We start from the raw sequence: 6,478 nt of genomic DNA, 5'->3' as shown, positions 1-6,478 counted from the left end.
TAGCTGGGGTTGGTGTTGGAAGAGTAGTTCTTCCTGTTTCTGCAATCGTGGTTTGACTGTTTTGTGATCTGTCTAGTTGTACAGGTCCTTGAAAGCCATCGGAGATGCTGGTACGAAAAGTAGTTGCCTTGTAAATGAGGGATCCTTCTTCAGCATTCCTTTTGATGGAGCGGCTTGGTCAGGTGGTTTCTTGACCCTTCCTGGTTGAGTAATCTCTCTTGCCTCGGCTGGTTGTGACGGCTGGCAAAATTCGATAATTGCCCATCTAATGGTTTGATCATCCATTGCTCCAGTCACTGTCATATCAAACCATTCTACTGCCTCTCTCTTCAGCTATTCTTCTTCAGCGGAACCAGAGGATGGCTCTTTGAAGGATTCCCTTTTCGAATACTCCTGTTTCCGAGGGCTGATAGCGTTTACTGTTTGTATGCTCTCTCTGTCCTGTGGCTTTCTTACAGCTTCATTAATGCCGACTGTAAGTCACTCTCCTTTAAACTCCAGATTAATTGTCCCATGGCAGAAGTCAATGACTGTGTTGGCGGTGGATAGGAAAGGTCTCCCCAAAAGGATTCCAATAGACTCCTCCACTCCTGGTTCCGTCATTTTTATAACAAAGAAGTCGGCGGGATACATGAATCTGTTCACCTTGACGATTTAATCTTCCAGAACTCCCTCGGGGTAAATGCAAGACCCATCTGCTAGCTGTATTTCCATATTGGTTTTGACGAGCTTAGCATTCTCCAGCTTCTTGTATATTGAATATGGCATAATATTGATGGAAATTGGGAGCGTAAATACCCCTGGGTCAGTTCTCTTGGAGGGAAGATCAACAGGTTGGATCACACCGGTCACTTCCTCTGGTTCGACCCTCCTCCTTTTTTCGGCACCCTGTTCACAGATGTTTGACTCTTCTTTCGCTGTGACTTGATCAAGGGCTCTGGATTCAAGGCTTTCATTAAGACTTGTCCTGGATGCTGGAAAATTTGCAGTTGAGCTCTGATAAACTCCTTCTGATTTCAGAGAGACTGTGTTGACGTTCTCTCGCCCTGCTGGAGGTTGCACTGTAGCTGGAATCTTTCCTTCATTACCTCTTAGCTCGCCTAGTGACATGGCGACCTGATATAACTGTTTCGTAAGCATTTCTAATGCAGCTCTATGTTCTCTCTGGGCTTCCTGCATTTCTCGCACAACATCATGGGGCTGGTGTGGAATCATATCCCCTGGACCTTCATTTTGCTGCATGTTATTTCTCTGATTAAATCGGCCTCCTCCATGGCCTTGCTGGTAGTAGCCAGGCAATCCATACTGTTCCGGTTGATTCTAGGGGAAAGGATTTTGCTGGTTCCCTTGGAAATACTGTGAGTTCCCTTGTTGGTTTCCTCTTTGGTACTGCGGGACATAATTCACCAGTTGATTGTTTGAATGCCTTCTCTGATTGCTATACTGAGGGGCTTGGTGTTGGTTTTCCCATTCTCATTCCTGTTGTCGGCTTGACCAGTTAGGCTGTCCTCCACTTGACCAATTCCCTTGAGGTCCACTTGACCAACCTATCTGACCACCCCGCATTCTGTTCCCTCCAGTGTTTGGTCTATCCAGGATTCAGGCTGGCCAGTTGGACTGCCCGTCAGAGGGTTGTACTTGTTGTGGTTGGCTTTGATTCTGATCAGTCTATCTCTATGTTGTCAGCTCTATGTTCTCTCTGGGCTTCCTGCATTTCTCGCACAACATCATGGGGCTGGTGTGGAATCATATCCCCTGGACCTTCATTTTGCTGCCTGTTATTTCTCTGATTAAATCGGCCTCCTCCATGGCCTTGCTGGTAGTAGCCAGGCAATCCATACTGTTCCGGTTGATTCTAGGGGAAAGGATTTTGCTGGTTCCCTTGGAAATACTGTGAGTTCCCTTGTTGGTTTCCTCTTTGGTACTGCGGGACATAATTCACCAGTTGATTGTTTGAATGCCTTCTCTGATTGCTATACTGATGGGCTTGGTGTTGTTTTCCCCATTCTCATTCCTGTTGTCGGCTTGACCAGTTAGGCTGTCCTCCACTTGACCAATTCCCTTGAGGTCCACTTGACCAACCTATCTGACCACCCTGCATTCTATTCCCTCCAGTGTTTGGTCTATCCAGGATTCGGGCTGGCCAGTTGGACTGCCCGTCAGAGGGTTGTACTTGTTGTGGTTGGCTTTGATTCTGATCAGTCCATCTGAAGTTGGGGTGGTCCCTCCACGGAGCATCTCTCTGCTTCCCCGGGATCCAGTGGCCTACGGCGTTTACTTGCTCTACCTCAGGGGGAAACTCACAGTAATAGTAATGATGCTCTCCTGGCGGTGGCGGCTGCGGCACATACTGTGTCTCCTTCGGTGCAGGCGGTGGCGGCGGTCTCGTTTTTTCTACTGCTTCCAGCAGTTTCCTCTCCATCTGCTTGAATCGAGCCTCCAGCTTTTCATCGTTGCGCGCCTCTGCTGCGTGCACTGCTCCTCTCCTGTACTGCCCTCGAGATGTTTCGTACGACCGCTTAGGCCCAATCAACCTTTCCAGTATATTCTTAGCTTGGCTAAAAAGGGTTTTTGAGAAATCCCCTTGTGCTGCGAGGTTGAGGTCGTTCTTGCTGTCCACCGTGAGTCCGCCATAGAAGATCGAGTAGATCTCCTTCCCCCCAGTTTTTGGTTAGGGCATGCTTGAAGCAGCCCTTGGAACCTATCCCAGTACTGGCCGAGGGGCTCGTCGGACTCTTGTCTGGCTTCTGTAATTTCCCTTTTTAGGGCACTTGTTTTTGATGTTGGAAAGAAACGATCGAGGAATATCATGCGGAACTCAGCCCACGTCCTGATGGATCCTTCCGGCAGCCTTGACAGCCAGACGCCCGTATCGCCCTTCAAAACGAAGGGAATAGCCTTAAGCCTGTAATCTTCGGATGTGGATCCAACTCGCACAGGCTGAATATCACAGTATCTGCAGAATTCTTCCAGAAAAGCATACGGACATTTCTTCGAAAGGCCATAGAAGTGGGACAAAACGGCTAGTACTCCTGATTTGATTGCGATGGTCCGCATCCCAGGAGTAGCGGCGATGGCATGTGTGGGCTCTCTCTCATCATGAGCGTGTAGAGAGCCGATTCCCGAGTCATCAGCAACAACGGCCATCTCTGCTTCCGTTCGTTCTGGTGGTGGTGGTTGTGTTTTCTGCTCGGTGGCTGCTGCTGCTTCTAATGCGGCTCTGCGACTAGTGATGACAACGCCGGCTTCCTGTACTCTCCACTGAGTGTAAGTTCTTCTGTATATCAAGGGATGATTTCAGTAATCGCCTTGGTGGTACCTTCTCATCAACAGCAGGATAAACAAGAAACAAAATTATATACACCTACGCACTACGCACAAACATAAAGTAACACCATGCTTCCCCGTCAACGGTGCCATTTTGGAGGGACTAGGAAAGAGGTCGAAAACACGAATAGAATGCGAATCAAGTTATATAGAGTGATAACCGAACCGATAGGATCAGTTAGCAAATGTCGTTGCCACTTAATCAATGCACTCTAGCTCTCGCCCTTTCCGCCTTGCCAAAGTAATTTATAACTCCCACTTTTGCACAACTTTAACAGTAAAGCGGCAAGTTCGGGGTCGATCCCACAGAGAAGTTGGTGTGTCGAGTGTGTGAGTAGTGAACAGGGGGGTTGGCTGCTGCCACGCTTTAACTTGGGAGTTTTTAACTACGGTTTTTAATCTAGACAGAATTAAACTAGCTAGCTTTATCAATGAAAATTTAATTACTGGATCAAGTGAATTGCAGGTAATAACAGAAAAGTAAATGCGCGGATTAAAAGCGAAAATAACTTTGATTAAACTAAAAGCTGAGTACAATATGAAATTTAAACTAAGCTAATACTTGGAAGCTAAGAAAGCGGTAAAAACTGAGAAGAATCTCAGCGGGAAACTTGAGATAACGCTAACAGAAATGAGTATTCTGAAGCGCTCCCTTTCGGTCGCCCTTTAAACTAAGCTATCTAACTAAGCTTGCAACACCCCTTACTCGGTTAGTTTTAACCAAATAAGTGATGTTACCTTTCGGTACGATCGATAAATAAAACCTGCCTATTTTTTTTTAATCATTTTGCAAACACTTTTCATAACAACACTATCATATAAGTAACTAAACCTGATAACACAACTGATTACAACTATACATAACAAAATAACATTAACCTGTTTAGATAGATATATACAACTCCACTAGCAAAAAGAAGGTTATAACCTTACGTTTGTAACCCAACTATTTACAACAAAAGATAACCTAAGCATGCCACGTGTAAACTCCGACTGTACCAGCAAAAAAAAAAGAGGTGGTGACTTGACATGTGCTGCTGCCAACTAGCGAGTTCACTCGCTTCTATACTCTGCAAGAGGGAGAAGAAAAGGGGGTGAGCTTCTAAAAGCTCGTAGTGTAATCGCATTCCAGAATAAAACCTCTACAACTTCAATCCATATCACTATCACAAGTAAACACTTTATTACCTGGAATGTCGTACAACACATATTCAATTTAATCATGTAATACTTTCAATAATAGCCATCTATCACATATCAATCAGAACTATATAACACAATACAACATACTTTTACCTGAGGAAAACATAACTGTTTAAAGAATTCAAAACACAACCATATTATTTCAAAAATAGAAAGTCACATTCAGCCCCCAAGTTATGCTTAGTGATGGACACGGGTACACGGACACTATCTGTAGCCCTATGAGGGCGTCTATCATGTAAGTCCGTATCGGACAATGTAATCTTTCATATGGCCTATGCAAGGCAACTGTCATATATTACCCCTATAGGGTACATTTCAACAATCGATATATCATATAGATCATCGCTTCGGTTATCCAGAAGACTAGTGATCAACATGTGTGCAGTACTGTTGTCCTATGGCATGCCAACTATACCCTGTGATTCACTCAAGCAATGGGGCGTAACGCAACTATTTCACATCAACTTTCACATTATTCAACACATATAGTTATTTGCATCACTTTGAAGTATACAAAATCCACACAATCATTTTAAGCTCTATGGCATAAGTATACGAATCACACAAACAAATAGTAATATTTATCGAAGTTAAAGGAATTAAATTCTAGAACACGCGTACACTACCTGTACACGTCAAAAAAATGCTATTACTGGCTTAGTCAACCATGGAGGTGCTCCTTTCCCTTATTGCTTGTGCTTGCACCGTGTTCACCTAAGTTTAAAATAGCCACATATACACTTCATAAATAAACACTTAAAGCACAAATATAGAAGCCAAAATATCACATCTATCTATCTCCCTTTTAGCATAAAAACCTCTATTATCAACTTTTAAAGCTTTAAAATCATTGACTGCATTACATCATCTTCATATAATAAACTGACTTAGCTCGGAGACAACTAGGGGTCGAGCCCTACACCAAAATAAACCTCTAGATGTCTATTTTAATTACAAAAAAGGTTTTCCTCAAAATTCCAAGGGATTAGGGAGTTATGGACGTTTTACTACAGCCTGCCAGTTTGTGACAGATTCTGGCAACTGTTTAACATGAATTTTTAAAAATGGCAAACGTTGATGAAATGCTCTGAAATTTTGCAGACATCTTCCCAACACCTGATAGTATGCATTAAAAATTTTATAACATAAATTCTAGCATGTTAAAGTGGCCAAAACGGATCAGTAAATCAGCACCAGAACAGCCTACAAACAAGCTATTTCTCCAACAAAAGAAATCCCAAAACAACTCAGATTTTTCCCATCACTTTCATGCTTAACTATCATATCATACTTCCAATTGCATAATTCAATAGCCAAATTACACCAAAGCATCAAAACAACAAAATCTCCAATTCTATGAACCCTAATTTTCGACCAACCAAAAAGAATCACATCAAATTAACATCACTACTATACTTAGAAACATGATTGAAGAGGTTATGGAGGAATCTAACCTCTAATTTCAACTATTTTCCAAAGATAAGTGGATGTGGGTTTGCAACCTAAGCTCTAAAATTGAGAGGAAAAAAGGGGAATTGATGAAGTGTGTTACATGTTACACGATGGAGTGATCGGAGCTGTCACGGTGGCTGATCGGAGGGAGTAGAGGGCTATTGAAAATTTACACAGAGATGAAGTTGGCATGGGTAGATGGAGAACGAAAAAAATAGAGAGAGAGAAGAAAGAAGAGGATGGGTATTATTTTCCTATTTTCCTTTCCTTATTTTTTTTTCCTAATTTTCTCCACATGACACATTTTTTTCCTACTAACTTACTCATCAACTTCATATTCTTTTTCTTTCTTCTTTTTCTTTATTTCATTCTTTTTTTCTAAATTTCCAAAAAAATTCTATATTTATCTCTTCTATTCCTAACAAAAACATATACATATAAAGCCACTAACTAAACTATAAATTCTAATCTCTAATTCCTAATTCTTCTAAGG

The 6,478-nt window shown here is 42.5% G+C and overlaps 1 long non-coding RNA gene across 1 annotated transcript; it reads right to left on the bottom strand.

The window, feature by feature from the left end:
- Nucleotides 1-4,360: 4,360 nt before the first annotated feature.
- Nucleotides 4,361-6,059, bottom strand: LOC121755440. The gene is made up of 3 exons (XR_006040744.1): nt 5,988-6,059; nt 5,160-5,247; nt 4,361-4,397 (listed from the first exon to the last, which is right to left on the bottom strand). It is a non-coding gene; the product is annotated as an uncharacterized LOC121755440 (long non-coding RNA).
- Nucleotides 6,060-6,478: the final 419 nt, after the last annotated feature.

The sequence above is a fragment of the Salvia splendens genome, chromosome 11 (genome assembly GCF_004379255.2).
Source record: "Salvia splendens isolate huo1 chromosome 11, SspV2, whole genome shotgun sequence".
Taxonomy (NCBI): Eukaryota; Viridiplantae; Streptophyta; class Magnoliopsida; order Lamiales; family Lamiaceae; genus Salvia; species Salvia splendens.
The sequence above is the reverse complement of the archived record's forward strand: the minus strand, read 5'-3'. Positions and strand labels throughout refer to the sequence as shown.